Source organism: Rattus norvegicus, chromosome 1 (genome assembly GCF_036323735.1).
Source record: "Rattus norvegicus strain BN/NHsdMcwi chromosome 1, GRCr8, whole genome shotgun sequence".
Classification (NCBI taxonomy): Eukaryota; Metazoa; Chordata; class Mammalia; order Rodentia; family Muridae; genus Rattus; species Rattus norvegicus.
The window spans coordinates 110,596,734-110,615,537 of record NC_086019.1 but is presented as its reverse complement, the minus strand read 5'-3'; the positions used below and the strand labels follow the sequence as shown (position 1 = coordinate 110,615,537).

The following is an 18,804-nucleotide window of genomic DNA, read 5'->3' as shown; positions in this document are numbered from 1 at the left end:
ACAAGAGGAGGACAAGGGGGAGGGAAAATAGGGTATGTCATTTTTTAAAAGTTCATACTAGTTAAATAAAAGAAAAGTATGGGATTGAATCCTTACATAATTTTTAATAAATATGTGTGTATAGCTGAATTGAGTTAGATCCTAGAAAAAAACTAATGAAAATATCATTCCAGTTATTTGGAGCACATTTAAAGTTCCCAAGACTACAAAGCATGTTAGTAGTAAATTTAAATACAGAATATAAAATGATAAATGAGACACTGAACAGAGGAGTGTCAGGAAAAGGAGAAAAAGTTTTCATACCTAAACAATGAAAGATATTTTCAATAAAATGTATGTAATCCAAATATTTTAAAAGCCCATCAATAACTTCATTAAATATTAAAGTCACCCAATTGGCAAGAGTAAGGCCTCAAATATGCATATGAATTCACTAAATAGGAGCTCCTACAAGCTTTCTGGGTCTAAATGTAACTGGTAACTGAACTGTCAGGACTTAGAATGAATAAAAATAAACCTTAAAGGGAAAAAACATACAGAAAAGTACACAAAATTGTTCAGAGAGTGTGTGTTTTCCCTGTCTTTCCGTAGGAAAGGTGACTCTGGAATAGCAATTATGGATATGATGAGACTTGGACAAACCTGAGGGAAGGAGGAGAAAAGTTAATGAGCCTGAAAGTTAGACATCACGCTTAAAGACTGTCTAGCCTATTGCGCAGAATGAAGCTGAAAACATAGATTTTGCTTTGACAGGGAAAAAGAAACCTTCTTCCATACTCCTAGGTGTGCTTTGATTATTGTCAAATGGTTTCTCCTATATCTAGAAGACTGGCATGAGAGAAAACAAATTTTCATATATCTATATAAGACAATACTATATGGAAAATAAATTGTAAAGAAAAGACAGAAGCACAACAAATAAACATACTACTCACATCTTCCTGGGAGCTCTCACTAGGAATGCTAATGAACAGATACAATAAAGGAGATGAAATCCAACATCTGAAGGTAAAACAATGGCTCGTGGCCTAGCCATTTAGAAACTGTATGTGTCACTGGACTTTTCCTTTTGAATCTGAGTTTTTTGAATCTATGTTGAGTATGTTAGACCTGAGCTTTCAAAGATAATTGTGAAGATTCAACATTTATGATGTTACTTGGCAAATATTTCAAGTTCCATACATTTTATATGCAATCTAAATTATTACCACCAGAAAATGTGCCAAAATAAAACATCCAATGACTTATTTTGGAAAGAAATTCTATAACAAAATAAAATGTTCATAACTATCAATCAATATGCAAAGAGAAGAAAATGAAATGTCAACAAATAAGATATGAACATTGCACATCATTAAAGCTCCAACATTCTCTTCATGTTGAAATATGCATCCAAGCTTAGGTACATAGTTTCAATTATGTGCAGCAAAATGAGTAGTTTGTATGGGGTTAAAGATGGTGACAAAGAATACTGTACTTCGATGTCAGTTAAGAATCATAAGCTACTAGTATGGCAATGTTCTGCACTCACTGAAACCAACAGGTGGCTGTAGCTACTACCCAAACGTCTCTGTCTCCCTTTCACCCTCCACCCCTCTCATCTCCCTTATAAAAAAGCACTATAAGCAGTGAAACTTAAAGGATGTGCATCCCAGTGTCTTACCTTTAGAGGCAATCTTAGCTCTCTTCTACAATGTTGACCCCACTTTTAACCATTAAGTTTTACATGTTAAAGTTTCCAAACAATGCAGAAGCAAAGATTATAGGTCACTAAACCCGTCTTTTAAAATTAAAAACAAAATGAATATATCAATCCAAATCTCTTCCAAAATCTGACAGGAGAAATGTCATTTTGAGCTAGACTCAACTGAGGACTTTATTGTCATGTGACTTACTTTTAACCAACCAGTAACATCTATGGAAGATGTTGATCTTTAACCAATGCTCTGAATGCAAAATCCTCGCTGCTGCCATGTTTTCCTCTTATTGAAACAGATTTATGTGTCACACAATAAATCCTGACTACAAATCCCCTCCTCCTCCTCTTCCCATATACTTCCCCCTTCCTCTCCTGTTCTTGTCCACTGTTTCTCAGTCTCTCATTAGAACGCTGCTGTTATTGTTCGTTCACATTTAATTTGGCTTGACTCTGCAGCTCGGTCCATGCCAACTTACTGTGCAGCACACACTGACCTAAACTCTGAAGTGTCCCTGCCTCAGGCTCCTGGGTACTGGGATCACATGTCTGTACCTCCATTCCAAGTTATAAATGTGAAACCTCAATTTAGGAGCCTAATCAGAAAATAAAGTTCACAATTTAAACATAAAAACAGACTTAGAAATTGTAATGGAGCTATAACCTCTGTCAGGGATGAAATCAAAATAAACTGAAAAAGTATCTGGCAAAATAACATACAGCTTTAGTAACTAGAGGACAGACTAAAAAAGCCCTTGGAAAAGTTGAGAAGAGAAATTCTCAAATACTCCTAAGAGACTTGTGGCCTAAGAAGATATTTTGCCCAAAGTAATAGAGTATTCACACAGTTATTAAACCTCTGTTCCCTCCCTGTACACAATCTCTGTTACTAACTCTTCAGGTATCTTTCTCCCTGATAGCCAGATAGCAACTTCTCTTGGATAAAATGATCACACGCATACACACACACACACACACACACACACACACACACACACATACACACACACACACACATACACACACACGAAATTCTTTCTCAAGACAAAGTATTTCTGGCAGTTGAGACTTTCTACAAGTCATTGTTCTCAAAATTCTACTTACCCATTCTTCCAGACAGTGAAGCACAAACTTTTAGGCCCCTGCCAGATTACGATGAGATACAATTTGAGTAGAAAACCATCTAAAGTCGCTATATGTAAGCTGTTACGGCTCACATCAAAAGTTTATATAACTCAATTTGGCAAGCCCTTAATTTGTGAAAAGATTTGTATATTGTATATAACACAAAATTATATTTTAACTCAAATATAAAAATTAACTATCAGAATTCCACATTTTCTTCAGCTATATATGTAAATATATTTGTGTACAATATTATATATGTACACACACACACACACACACACACTTCACATAAAGAAAAGAGAATAGAAACATATCAGGTGAACTGCCCTGAAAACATCTAATACAGGAAGTTACCAAGCACCTTAGCCCACCTTGGCAAGAGCTACTTCTACTCTCCCTCCTGTTCTTTCCTCTAGTCTAATAACAGTCATTGGAAGGCTTCTGGGAAAGTTCAAGAAAAATTAAACAAACTAGCTCTTCTTTGGGACACAATACCAAAGTCACAAACCACCAAAATAATGCTACAATTTCTACAGAAATTTCAATCAAAACTTCCTGGAAACTTGTTGTTGGAAGCATACTGGATGTTTTAACCAGCTCAGGTCTTTTCAGCACTCCCTGCACCCGCACAGCCCTCCAGTTCTGCAGCAGAGTTCTAAAAGTCATGTTCCTGCAGGCTGAGTTAAGCCCTAAAGTTTTGCCACATCTTCAAACTCAAAGTTTAACTAATGCTTGGTACCAAACTTGGTGCCATGCTAGAAAACTAGAGGAGAGGGGCCAATCACAAGTCCTTTGAGTCCAGTGAATTCTGCCATGTAGATTTATTTCCCTGCAAAGCACAGTCCACTGCACAAAGTAGAATGCTTATAGATAAAATGAAGAAATACACATAAAGTTCAACGTCACAGAGATGAAACCCAAGCTCTCTTTCCCAGTCAGAAGCTCCTCAGGCAGCCCTCAGTACAGGTTCCGAGGCACATGGCCAAGGCACTATGTCCTAGATTTGGTTCCTCGGGCTCTTACCTTGTCTCAGGCAGTCAGAACCTGAACACCCATGTTGGAAAGGACGACCACCACCCTCTCCACAGCTAGAGCAGGGCATTCCTTGGAGAAGGGCTCATTGATAGATGCCAAAGACAAGCTAGGCAAGTCAGATGTGAGCTGTAGTTAGGAGCACAAGACTAAGAAGTTGGTTGGGAAAAACAGCAATGAGCATAAGGGTTTGTTCTCAGCCCTGCCTCTCAGAGTCTCTTGGGACTGGTGGGAAGAAAAGGAGGACTTCCTGTGCCTGGAGGATACTCCCCACCTGTGTGAGCCTTTATTTAACGCCATGAGGCCAACTGAGTGTCCCTCGGAACACACAATCTTATTTCCTCTACATAAAATCTCCTATGCACAAACCAAGCTTTGTGAGAGAGGTTTGGGCTGGTGGGTAGGGAGTCCATAAAAATAACGATGAAGATAGAAAAAAATAAACAAAGACGTGATTTAAAAATAGTAACTGGAAGAAAAAACCCACCTCACCTATATGTGCATTAGAATACAAAAAACAGAATGTTGGGCACTGAGTTTGCTCCCATTCTAATTCGACACTAGGAACTCACTCAGAATGTCTGGACCAAGTCAATCCTTTAGAGTTGATACAATTTAATTTTGCCAGGGTAATTAATGCAAAAAAAAAAAAAGTTGGCTCCTTTGCTCATGAACAAATAAGCTGGGCTAAAATGAAACACCACATCGAAATACAAAATTATAGATAAATTCAACGTTTGTTCATACAGAGAAGGGTCAACTCTACCCAATTCATCAAAAACAAAACAGTCACCGCAAATTACATCCTGACCTCTTTTTCCTCTGCCCCCATTGAGTTAAAATGTCAGGAAATATGAATAAGACCACCAAGCTCCCCGTGCGTACTCCCCCGCCCCCATTTCCCCTTAACCACAGAGCATGCAGGGCGTTACAGACAAGCTTGAGCATCACCACGCATGTGTACATTTACATCCAAGTGCTAATGAGACTTCCTCACTTCCGCCCCTGGTTGGTTGAGCGGTCCCAGAGGGCTTCTGGTGCTGCTCAACAAAAGGGATGGAGGGGTGGAAGCTGTTTCTTGGGTACCGGGATGTCTCCCGCTGCAGTGAGCACCTCTCACCCTTGGTTCTGCTTGCAGCTGCTGCGGATGTTGCTTCCAGTCCCCCACCCCACCCCCCTCCGGTCCTGCCTGCAGTAATAGCTTGGCTCCCCTCCTGGCTGCGAGTGCTCACCCAGCCAGCTGCTCCCTGCGACTCAGCACCCGCACTCTGGGCTGCACCCCTGAGGCTCCTCCAGACGCAGGTCCTGTGGCCCCCCGCTCCTCACAACCCAGCAGCTCGGTGGCGGCGGCAGCTGTGGCCGCACCGCCCCTCTTCATACTTCTGTGATGGCTCCTCTTGGTGCTGTTTGGGAAAATGATTTTAATCCCTCTCGCCAGAAACAGATTTCCTACATTTCATCAGTCCACACGGACCAAGCGGAAGTAAAACTCTTACTTTTTTTACTGCTGGACAGCAAATGCGGTTGACACTGATTTACCCTTCAAATGGGAGAGATTGTATTACAAGCCCTTGGCAGCAATTCCGAGTTGGGGCCAAGCTCCAGCCCCTTGTCTGTCCCCCAAACACTAAGCTAAGACAGAAGGGGTGGGGAGCTGGGAGGGTATCATATTTAACTTCGGGGGTTTTAACAGTCAATGACTTTAGCACAATGTTAAAATTGAATGTTGGAAAGTTTTTCTTTCCTGACCTGTGAGTTTGCACACTCAGTGGCATGAGCTTTCTAGTAACTTGGGCCAGTGTTCATTCTAAATAGAATGTGTTGTCTTAAAATTCTGTTTAAATATTATTTCTGAGGGGTCTGCATCCAGGGCTGTTTCTACTTTAGAAAGGAAATGTGACTGTGTCCTTCCTTCTCTTAGCCATAGTTCAGGGTTGTGTTGAACATCACAGACAATTCAACCCAACTGCTATGTGTTAGGATATGAAACTTAAGATGAAAAGCTTTGTAAGAGGTAGACAGATGTTGAATTGTCTGGTTCACCTCTGAAGGACAGGAGCCTCTAGCTGAGTGTTGGGTTTCAACTTCCCACAGAGTCTGCAAGGGATCACCTTGTATACTTCTATATCCAGCCTGCTTGACTGCAGCACACAGGCACTAGCTGATTCCTAGATACCAGGTTAAAATGGAGTGAGTCATGCTCACATCTCTTACCAGAAAATGACAACAACAACAACAACAACAACAAAAAAACAGTACCTGTAAATCTACAATAGCAAAGCAAGGCAGACCACTTTACCTGCCATTGAAAGTACATTCCACATTTATTCTTGCTTCCACCAGGAAGGGTTATTTGCTCCTGGTTATTAACCAGAAATGGCACCAGTTGTTTGCATGCTGTGATAAGATAAACAAAAAGAGAAAGACAATGGGAAAACTTAGGGTAGTGACGTTTTTCATTTCAATTACATTGCCTACTGCAATGTTGGCCCCACAGCTCCCCATAGCATTCCTGAAGGAGAAAAGAAGCATTCCTCTAACTGAAAACGAACATACTTAAAGAGCAGGAAAGAAGAAAGAAAGAAAGAAAGAAAGAAAGAAAGAAAGAAAGAAAGAAAGAAAGAAAGAAAGGAAGGAAGGAGGAAGGAAGGAGGGAGGGAAGAGAGGGAGGGAGAGGAGAGAGCGAGGAAGGAGGGAGGGGAGGGAAGGAAAAGACAAGACAAGACAAGACAAGAAAAGACAAGAAAAGAAAAGAAAAGAAAAGGAAAGGAAAGAAAAGAAAAGAAAAGAAAAAAGAGAACAGAACAGAACAGAACAGACAAAACTTGGTGAACTGGCATGCATAACCATGAGGAATATCATTTCTCAGTTTGACCTGGTTTTAATTTTCATAGAACTATCTTCCACAAGGCATTCTGAATTTCTGAACCTGTGCACTTTACATAAAAGTTTATATCCTTTTAACATCAAAACATCATCATCTAATGAATGTTAAAAGATGTGTTTTCAAGAGATATCCCATGAGCTCAAACAGTTTACCACCTTGGACTTTAAAAATCTTAAATTCTATCCTCCCTTAGATAAAAATAAGTCTCATTATTCATTACTTCAGTTATAAATAGTGACTTGAGATGTTTTTGCTGACTTGTGGATAATGCTATGCCTGGTTCAAGAAATAAAATGAGCTTTCAAGGGCACTGAAGTAGCCTAATACCACATTCTCCCCGCCTCCCCATGGCCCATCATTCCCATTTTTTAAGTTTAAATTATGTAGCATGTCAGTCTCTGCCCTTTAAGGCAGATCTAGTACGAAAATACCACAAGGAACAAGGAACTTAGATTTGCTTTCTTACATACTTTACAGCTGAGCTAAATATTCTTTTGGTGATAGAAATAATAGCACAGGGGTTGTTGTTTCTCTTTTATTGAAAATAGATGACAGTGTATCTTCAGTACAGTCCCCTCCACCCTCAGGGAGTGCTCCCCATCTCCCTCCCAGCCACATGCATCCCTTCCTGACTCTCAGCCCAAAACAGGCTTCTAAGGGAATATAACATAACATAATATAACATAATTCATCACATCAGAATAGGACAAAATAAATAAACCGAAAGAGCCCAAGAAGGCGGCATAAAAATCAGAGAATCACTTATTCGCATTCAGTAATCTCATATAAATAGTCAACTAAAAGCCATGATATATACACAGAGGACTTGTATATTTAAAAGAGAGAAGAAAATATGTTTAAAAAAAAGAAAATATATTTTTACAAAAGAAAAGCTGACATAACACCAGCTCAACTTCACCATGTTCAGTGAGTTCTGTAGGTGTAGTCTTAAGCAATGGAGACTCGCCATCAGTTTGTAGAGAGCCACCTATAATCTTGGCAACAGTATGAGTTGTATAAGGGTTCCCATGCTGCCCTTTTGACAAACAGCTCAAATAGATGTAATCCAATCTCAGTACTGGAAGCTTTGTTTGGTGAAAAAAGATGGCAAGTTGGAGCTCTGTTTCCCCCATTATTTGAGATATAGGTAATCTTCATATGTATAAATTTCTACTACATTATATTTCCAAACTACCCCTCAAAATGCCCTTAATTTTAGCTGTCTCTTCCCACATTCCTTCCCTCTAGAACTCTTCCCTCCACCTCTGCACTTAATCTTCCCAGTCTCCCTCTATCCATCCATAATTTTCTATTCTATTTCCCTCTCCTTGAGAGTTATATCTCCCCTACTGCCCCAAGTCCCTTAATGTATACCCAACCTCTGTTCCATAGATTATTCCCAGGTTACTGACTTAACTATTAATATTCACATATAAAGGAATATATGACATATATGGTTTTCTGAGTCTGGACCACCTCCCTCAGGATAATTTTTTCTAGTACCATCAGGTTACAAGTTGTTTGAGCAAGAATTTCCATTGCTATGAAGGTAACCAAAGTAATCTTATAAAGAGAAACATTTAATTGGGGTTGGCTTTCAGTTTCAGAGGCTCAGTCCATTATTAACATGGTGGGAAGCTTGTCAACATGCAAGTAGACATAATACTGAAAGAGCTGAGAGTTCTATATCTTGGTTCAAAGGCAGCCAGTAGGAGGCTCTTATCTGAACTGGGCAGCGCTTAAGCCTCAAAGCCCATCCCCACAGTGACACACCTACTCCAACAGAGCTAAGTCTTCTAATAGTGCCATTTCCCATGGGCCAAGCTTTTTCAAACCACCATACAAGTGAATCTTATGGTCTCGTTTTTTAATGGCTGAGTAAAACTTTATTTTGTAAATATAACACATGTCCTTTATCCATTCTTCTTTTGAGGAAAATCTACATTGTTTCCAACTCATGGCTATTATTAATAGAAAAATCAACGAATAGAGTTAAGCAAGTTGTATCTATGGTAGTATGAAGCATCCTTTAAGTATATGCACAAAAACAGTGGTATAGCTGGAATTGAGGTAGATCAATTTCCATCTTCCTGAGGAACTACAAAACTGACTTCCAAAGTGGCTATACAAGCTGGCACATCCCATCAGCAATGAATGAGTGATCTCCTTGGTCCATGTTCTCACCAATATACATCACTTGTTTTATGTACCAGTCTGCAATCCCACCAACAATGGAGGAGTGTTCCTCTTTCTCCACATCCTCGCCAGCATCTGCTGTCACCTGAGTTTTTGATCTTAGCCATTCTCACTGGTGTGAGGTGAAATCTCAGGGTTGTTTTGATTTGCATTTCCCTTATGACTAAAGATGTTGAACATTTCTTTAGGTGTTTCTCAGCCATTCGGCATTCCTCAGCTGTGAATTCTTTGTTTAGCTCTGAACTCCATTTTTTAATAGGGTTATTTGTCTCCCTGCAGTCTAACTTCTTGAGTTCTTTGTATATTTTGGATATAAGCCCTCGATATCTAGTTTTTTTGAGTTCTTTAAATATTTTGGATATTAGCCCCTTATCAGATGTGTAGTTTATAAAAATCTTTCCCCCTGCACTAAGCTGCCACTACTATTTGGAAGTCAGTGATATTTATTATACTAAGAGAGTAGGATCCTCATCAATAGAAACGTATGGGAAAAGTCAAACTACATCTATGAAGTGGCAATATCATGCTACTGGTTCAAATCCGAAGTGGTGTTTGGATGTAAAGTGAAATTGTAGTTGTCGTAGTCTAACAACAGTGTTCTTTGTCCTACAGCTTTTCAGTTTCATGAGGCATTTAATTGTTGATCTTAGTGGCTGTGCTAACAGTGTTCTACCCAGAAAGTCTTCTGCTGTGACAATGAATTCAAGGTTATATCCCACTTTCTATTCTGGCAGATTCAGTGTATATCCATCTATGTTAAGCCTTTGTTCCATTACCCAGCACCATTTATTGAAAATGTTCTCTTTTCATTCCATTGTGCATTTCTTTCTTCATAAAACTCAGGTATCTATAGGTGTGTGCATTTATGTCTGGGTCTTCAATTCAATTCCACTGGTCACAGGGACTGTTTTAATACCACGACCACACCGTTATTATTACAATAACTCTGTAGTGCAAATTACAAATGGGGATTGTGATACATCGAGCAGGCTTTTTTTAATTATTCATGATTATTTTAGCTATCCTGGGTATTTTGTTTCCATATGAAACTGAAAGTTTTCCATTCAAAATATATGAAGAATTTTGTGGAAATTTTGATGGAAATTTCAATGAATCTGTAGACTGCCTTGCTTAGATGGCCACTTTTACTATGTTAATCCTCCCAATCCATGAGCATGGGGGATCGTTCCACCTTCTGTTATCTTCTCCAATTTCTTTCTTCAATGTCTTAAAGTTTTTATCATACAAGTCTTTCACTTGCTTAATTAGTTACCCCAAGATATTTTATATTATTTGAGGCTATTGTAAATGATGTTAGCTCCCTGATTTCTTCCTCAATCTGTTTGTCATTTGTACATAAGAGGACTACAGACATTTGTTAAATTTTAATTTATTGATATCCAAAAATCGATGTGATTGACTGTCTGATATTTGGAATAACAAAAATAATTTTTGAAACTACATCTCAAAATTATTTTTTAATTTTTAAAAATTTTTTATTGGATATTTTTTATTTACATTTAAAATGTTATACACTTTCTGGGTTTCCCATTCGAAACCCCCAATCTCATCCCCTCTCCCCATTCTTCTACAAGGATGTTGCCCCACCAACAACCCACGCCTTCCAGTCTCCCACCCTGACATTCCCCTACACTGGGGAGACCAGCCTTGGCAGGACCAACGGCTTTTCCTCCCATTGGTGCCCAACAAGGACATCTCTGCTACATAAGCAGCAGGAGCCATGGGTCTGTCCATGTGTACTTTGGATGATGGTTTAGTCCCTGGGAGTTCTGATTGGTTGGTATTGTTGTTCTTATGGGGTTGCAAAGCCCTTCAGCTCCTTCAATCCTTAACTCTTCCAATGTGGACCCCATTCTCAGTTCAAGGGTTTGATGTTAGCATTTACCTCTGTATTTGTCACACTTTGGCTGAGACTCTCAGGAGACAGCTATATCCGGCTCTTGTTAGCATGCCCTTATGGCATCAGCAATATTGTCTGGGTTTGGTGGCTGTATTATGTGGGCTGGATCCTCAGGTGGAGCACGCTCTGAGTGGCCATTCAATAAGACTCTGCTCCAAACTTTGTCTCCATATCTTCTCTTATGACTACTTTTGTTCCCCCTTTTAAGAAGGACTGAAGCATCCGCACTTTGGTCATCATTCTAGAGCTTCATGGGATTGCATCTTGGGTAGTTTGACCTTTTGGGCTAATATCCAAGTATCAGTGATTGCATACTATGTGTGTATTTTTGTGATTGGGTATGAGGATGATATTTGCTAGTTCCATCCATTTGCCTATGAATTTTATGATGTCATTGTTTTTGATAGCTGAGTAGTACTCCGTTGTGAAGATGTACCACATTTTCAGTATCCATTCCTCTGTTGAAAGGCATCTGGGTTCTTTCCAGCTTCTGGCTATTATAAATAAGGCTGCTATGAACATAGTGGAGCATGTGTCTTTGTTGTATGTTGGAGCATCATTTGGGTATATGCGTGGTATAGCAGAGTCCTCAGATAGTACAATGTCCAATTTTCTGAGGAACGTCCAGACTGATTTCCAGAGTGGTTGTACCAGCTTGCGATCTTACCAACAATGGAGGAGTGTTCCTCTTTCTCCACATCCTTGCCAGCATCTGTTGTCACCTGAGTTTTTGATCTTAGCCATTCTGATTGATGTGAAGTGGAATCTCAGGGTTGTTTGATTTGCATTTCCTTGATGACTAAGGGTGTTGAACATTTCTTTAGGTACTTCTCAGCCATTCGATACTCCTCAGCTGAGAATTCTTTGTTTAGCTCTGTACCCCACTTTTAAGTAGGTTTATTTGGCTCTCTGGAGTCTAACTTCTTCAGTTCTTTGTATATATTGGATATTAGTCCTCTATCAGATGTAGGATTCGTAAAGATCTTTTCCCAATCAGTCAGTTGCCACTTTGTCCTAATGACAGTGTTCTTTGCCTTACAGAAGCTTTGTAATTTCATGAAGTCCCATTTGTCAACTCTTGATCTTAGAGCATCAGCCATTAGTGTTCTGTTCAGTAAATATTCCCCAGTTCCCATGTGTTTGAGTCTTCCCCACTTTTTCTTCTATTAGTTTGAGAGTATCTGGGTTTATAGGGAGGTCCTTGATCCACTTGGACTTGAGCTTTGTTCAGGGTGATAAGAAAGGATTGATTTGCATTCTTCTGCATGCTGACCTCCAGTTGAATCAGCACCATTTGCTGAAAATGCTATCTTTTTTCCATTGGATGGTTTTGGCTCCTTTGTCAAAAATCAATTGACCATAGGTGTGTGGGTTCATTTCTGAGTCTTCAATTCTATTCCATTGATCTACCTTCCTGTCTCTGTACCAATACCATACATTTTTTTACCACTATTGCTCTGTAATACAGCTTGAGGTCAGGAGTGAGGATTCCCCCAGAAGTTCTTTTATTGTTGAGAAGAGTTTTTGCTACCCTGGGTTTTTTGTTATTCCAAATAAATTTGCAAATTGTTCTTTCTAACTCTATGAAGAATTGAGTTGGAATTTTGATGGGGATTGCATTGAATCTGTAGATTAATTTTGGTAAAATAGCCATTTTTACTATATTAATCTTGCCAATCCATGAGCGTGGGAGATCTTTCCATCTTCTGAGATCTTCAATTTCTTTTTTCAAGGACTTGAAGTTCTTGTCATACAGATCTTTCACTTGTTTTGTTAGAGTCACACCCACCATGGTATTTTATGTTATTTGTGACTATCGTGAAGGGTGCCAGTTCCCTAAATTTCTTTCTCACCCTATTTATCCTTTGAATATAGAAGGTTACTGATTTGTTTGAGTTAATTTTATGCCCAGCCACTTTCTTGAAGTTGTTTATCAGGCTTAATTCTCTGGTGGTACTTTTGGGGTCACTTAAGTATACTATCATATCATCTGTAAATGGTGATATTTTGACTTCTTCCTTTCCAATTTATATACCTTTTACCTCCTTTTGTTGTCTGATTGCTCTTGCTAGGACTTTGAGTACTATATTGAATGAATAGGGAGAGAGTGGGCAGCCTTGTCTAGTCCCTAATTTTAGTCAGATTGCTTCAAGCTTCTCTCCATTTGGTTTGATGTTGGATACTGGTTTGCTGTATACTGCTTTTACTGTGTTTAGGTATAGGCTTTGAAGTGTTTATCAGCTGCAGGAGTTTCCTGATAGAATTTCTAAGGGTCACTTATGTATACTATCATGTTATCTGTAAATAAAGATATTTTGACATCTTCCTTTCCAATTTTTATCACTTGGTATACTTCAGTTGTCTTAGTTGCTCTCATAAAGACTTCAAGTACTATATTGAATAAGTATGGAGAGAGTGGACAAACTTGCCTCGTTCCCTTTGACTATAGGCTTGCTATAAACTGTCTTTATCATGTAGAGTGTCTCTTATATATCTAATCTCTCCAGGGAATTTATGATGATGGTGTGTCCAATTTTATCAAAGATCTTTTCTGTATCTAATGAGAAAATCATGTGGTTTTCAGCTTTCAGTTTATGTGGTGAATTACATATATTGACTTATGTATACTGAACTATCCCTATATCTTTAGGACAAACCCTACTTGATTATGGTAGATGGTCTTTTTGATGTCTTCTTCGATATCTTTTACACGTGTTTTAATGAGTATTTTTGTATCGATGTACATGAGGAAATTGGTTTGTAATTCTCTTTCTTCATTGGGTCTTTATATGTTAGGTATCAGGGTAACTATGGGCTCAAAAAATGAGTTGGGCAATGTCCCTTCTGCCCTCCTCTTCCTACTTTAGAGAATAATTTGAGGGGTACGAGTACTAACTTTTCTTTAAAAGTCTGGTGGAATTCTGTGCTAAAATTATCTGGCCAGGGACTTTTTATTGAGAGCGGGGGTTCTAATTGCTGCTTCTATAATTTAAACAGACTTTTAAATTACTTTTGTGATCTTGATTTTATGTTAGTGAGTGTCTATTTAGAAAATTATCCACTTCTTTCAGATTTTGCTAATTTGTTAGAGTACAGCTTTTTATAATGTGTCATTATTTTCAGTGTCTGTTTTTATGCCACCCTTTTCATTTCTCATTTTGCTAATTTGGATATTCTATCTCTCCATCTTTTAGTTAGTTTGGATAACTGTTTTCAATATTAATAATTTTCTCAAAGAAACAACTCTCTGTAACCTTACAACAACCTAGGACCACATGAGAAGAGAGCTTCAACTGAGGAATTATCTAGATCAGAAAGACTGAGATACACACAAGTCAGCAAGAATCTATACATTTATTTCTCTTTCTTCTTTTTTTTATAGATGTCATGTGAAGAGCTACCATAATTATTGCCTTAACTTCTTCTCAATGATAGACTGTAAACTAGATTTGTAAGCCAGATAAACCTTTTCCTCCCCTAAGCTGTTTTTCATCAGGATTTTATCACAGCACAAAAGTAAAACCAGACCCAGTGTCAAACAGTAGTTTTACTTGATTTGCTTGGATGTTTGTGTTTCTCAAAATCAGTATTTTACTTTATATATTCCAATTACTCACTGGGCATGTTTCTAAAGATAACCTTCTGTTCAACTCAAATTCTTTACCATAGGAATCCATTGTCCAATGATAACACTGCAACTTACCTGGGAGCAAGGGGAATGAAGCAATTGTCTCACTTACGGAGATGAAAAATACCTAATTATGACGTTGATATATTACCCCACTGAAAACAACCAAGCCAAGTTTGAAGAATTCTCATGTACAGTTTTTTAATTTATATCATCATAGCAACAGGAAAGTATATCAGTGAGTGTTTCCTGAGTTACTAAACTTTTCACATCACCCCTAACATGAACAACCCATTTTCTCAAGTGAGTGGAATAACCAATTATATGCCTTGCTATCCCCCATCTGTATGCTACCTTCCTCTTTTCTGTCCCCCACCTCTACACCTTTCAGTGGAAATAATACCTATGGACATATCTGGAGGGGAACAAAATCAATGGAGATTAGAAGACATACAGTAAACCTAATGTTGAAAGCAAGAGAAAAATACACCAAAAGATCATCAAGAAACATTCCTATTTCTTGACAACTGGACAGATGGCTCAGTAAGAGGGTAGTTGACCTTGCAGAGGGCCAGAGTTTAGTTCCTGGTTCCCTTACTGGGCCTTGAATAATTACCTATAACTCTAGTTCTTGGGAATCTAGCTACTACTGGTACCTCTATACAGATGCATAAAAGGGTTTTAAAAGAATGGCTCAAAAGTAACAAAACTGGCAGATAAATTCTTGCCTCCCCTTTCTGCTGTTCATCTTTTGGAGAGTGTAACAACAGATGATGTGAATGGAGAGGAAGACATGTGGAGCTCTTTAGCTAGTGCTCTCTAGTCTGAGGACAGACATCATGTTGTAGGAGGGAAAATTAAGTACCAGTAGTAGAGAGGTGTTTAGTCCCTGGGTTTGATCTTCAGCACAACCATACAAATATACGTATGTATACATACATATACACATACAGACACAGGTCCAATGGGAATCAATGAAGACATCCATGGTTAGGCTAAAACGCCAATGGCAATTAATGGAACAATAGTCTTCAAAAGCGACCTTGGGAATTCTGTTGTTATGAACTCAGTAAGAAACAATGTCACTGTGAGACTAAGAACAATTTCATTTTCACCATATGTTATGGATATCTATGGGTGTCAATGGATATCAGGGGCAAGTGGAAAAACTATTTCTGGGTGTGTTTGCAAGGGTGCTCCTTCTAGAAGATGTGCGCATTTGAATAAATGAGCAAAGAGTTTCCACCAGTATGGGTGGGCATCACCTATTCCACTGAGGACCCAAAGAACCAAAGAGTGATGCCAGTATTTGTTCTCTCTTTTTGATATTGTAGTAGCCCCCCTTACCCCCCCCCACAGTCACATACACACAGAGTCACACAGACACAGACACAGACACAGACACACACACACACACACACACACACACACACACAGAGGGGGAGAGAGAGAGGTAAATAAGAGCAATTCCATGTGAAAATTCAAGGGTTGTTCTTATTTTGCATCTGCAACATAAGCACGCATGTTTCCAACTGTGTAATTCTGAAAAATATCAGAAACCTGTGGGAAAAGACTAAAGTCTTCTCTAAAACAAGCTATTTGTCCCTGAAAATTCACTTATTGTATGCCTTGCAGACTGAAGTATGGCTTTCTCACTTAAGCTGGAAGTAATTTTCCTTCATTATACATTTTTGTAGTCTGCTTCTCAATTGATTTTGAAAAAACATGTAATCTTAATTCTGAAAAGCTCACTTTAATAAGTATCTTCACATTAACTATTTTGATAGCCATACCTTGCACGTCCTTTATGCCACTAAATTCCTAGCACACTGAACACCATGAGACATGGAGCAGGCACCGCATATATAATCACTGAATAAATGAATGCCACACATATCAGTAATGCAGGAATCGTAACGCTTTGGCTATACTTTTATGCATTGTCTCTAGCTTTGCAAATTGAAACTAGGTAGAAAATTTACTTTTAACGTGTTACAGGCAATGGTTCCATTCCATGAAGAGAACCATTTCATTTGGTAAAATACAAACAGATTTCACTAAAACAGATGCTATCTGCTGTGCCAGACTTATAAATGAGCTTAACCTGTGTCACCTGTCACTTCATCTAAAAACAAAGTTGATTTGCACTCAAGGTTTAATCATAAGTAATGTAACATGACTACAATGAACTGTGTGGAAATATTTCTACCATTATGACTCTCAATCCTTTCGAGTATGACTCAAAATCAGAAGAAATGCATGATGGAACAGATCCAAAAGCATGCACTCCGACACACACAGCCACCTATCACTTAGAGGTAGTTACCTCTAAGTTACTGTAACTAAATACTGTTCTGGTATTTTCCCCCTTGGTATTACCCTGGTCTCCTTTGTGCCATTCCATTGATAAACAACACTCATGGAGAATGGGTAAATTTGTTTCATAAACCACAGTTAAAAGAAATAACTGTAAGGAAATAGAACTCGAGAAAATCAATCAAAATAGAGGAAAAGTATCAATGAACAGATAATTTCATTATAAAATTTAAACCATATTTTGCATATGTCAATCATAAGTACCTACAATATGAAATTCTGTCACAAATCCTAAACGGCTCACTGGTTCACAGTGCCGATCTTCACTGATGCTAACAAGAAAGGTATTTCATGCTCTGCCTTCCTGTTAAAGTTGTTTCTTTGTCCAGAAGCATCTACATCCTCAACTTTCTTAGGATCCCTTTGACCTCGGGGAGGAGCAGTTGTTTCCTGTGTTCTCTCAGAACTTAATGTTTTCTTTGATTTCTGATTTACAGTACAGCATCACAGTTTACTTTTGAAAAAGTAGGGATGAGGGCAAGAAAGATAGCTCACCCATTCCAGGCCAAAGCTCACAACCAAAACTACAAGAGGAAACAGGTATGGAATTGTGTGGCTTCAGATGTCTTTAACACGGTGTCAAACGTACACTTGTTGAATAGCTGGCTGGATGAATAAGTGATGCACAGAGTCCCTGGGTTTCTGAATCAAGGTGGATGCTGGTGCAGGGTGGGAGACTCACAGGCAGGCATCCAAGCCGCCCAGTGGAGAACAGTGATTAACTCTGCAGCTTCATTGATAGAACGAAGGACAATATAAGATTTTTTTTTCATGTTTCCTGAAACTCTCATTCATGAAGACATTGAACTGGTTTTCTTTTGGGTATGGAGCCACTTAAAATGACAAAAATGATTACTTTATCAAATCATGAAAAAACTATCAAATTATGAGAAAAAAAACTTCTTGACAATTAATTTTACAAATGACATTTCACAAATGAGGAGCCCTTGCCCACTGTTGATTTTCACAAGATATTTGGAGTAAAGACTTTTAAAATGAACTAATTTGGTATCTGTTGCACCAAACAGACCAGACAGAATACTGAAAGGAGCAGCACTCCAAACCCAAAGTGAGAGAGCTTCACAAGAAAGTGGGGAGGGTTGGGAGAGCTTTGCTGAAGAAAGCTTTGCCTACCTGCTATGGCCATGGTGGCCATTGGCCTCTAGACTTATTTGCAAAAGAATTGTGCCAACCACAATGCCTGGATGTCAGGAAGTAAGAGTAATACTTTGCACTAGTCATAATGGCCGTGGTGCTCGGCATATGAATAGAAGACCAAATATGGAAAGAGAAAAGGTGGGGATTGAGCTCTAGATTCTTTGTTAAAATGTATCTACCATTTCCTGATGGGCATGTATTGAGGTTCACATAAAATACTTAAATGTTCTGTGCGATGACTAGCCACCTCCATTTCTGTACTGAGCACCATTACAACAAACCCCTGCAGTAATGATATTGCCATCCCTCCGGAGACCAGGACACGGCAGCCCTCTTTCCCCAGATTGCTCCTGTTTTACTTCCTCTTCCTCACTCTCTACATAAAGGCCAGGCTGAGATGCCTGCTGAAGAGGAGCTCGAAGTGTCATTGGGAGAAACGACTTTGAAGAGATTATGTGGTATCACACATGAACTAAGCAGGTTAAGCTGGGCATGGCACAGTGATACACATCTAGAGTCCTAATACATTGATAGTAGAGGCATGAGAATCAGGAGCTTCGGGCATCCCAGGTCTCTTAGAGTTTCACTGCTGGGAACAGGCACCATGACCGTGGCAAGTCTTATAAAGGACAACATGTAATGCGGCTGGCTTATAAGTTCAGAGGTTCAGGCCATTATCATCAAGGTAAGATGCAAGGTAGGAGAATGGAAACATCCGGGCAGGCGTGGTGCAGGAGGAGCTGGGAGTTCTACATCTTCATCTGAAGGCTGCTAGGAGACTT

General features: G+C 39.0%; 1 protein-coding gene across 11 annotated transcripts in view; it reads right to left on the bottom strand.

The window, feature by feature from the left end:
* Gas2 (growth arrest-specific 2) overlaps positions 1–18,804 on the bottom strand; it is a 133,621-nt gene that overhangs the window by 106,035 nt on the left and 8,782 nt on the right. For 3 of the 11 annotated variants that reach the window (XM_017589558.3, XM_039087544.2, XM_017589559.3), the window contains 2 exons: positions 6,156–6,253; positions 5,089–5,259 (listed from right to left, as the gene is read on the bottom strand). The exons of 2 other annotated variants lie outside the window; for them this stretch is intronic. The gene's annotated coding sequence lies outside the window, so the exon portion shown is untranslated. Of the gene's footprint in view, positions 1–3,847; positions 4,962–5,088; positions 6,082–6,155; positions 6,254–18,804 lie in introns of those variants that run through there. 6 more of the 11 variants (XM_063271079.1, XM_063271067.1, XM_063271078.1 and 3 more) reach the window with 5 other exon arrangements.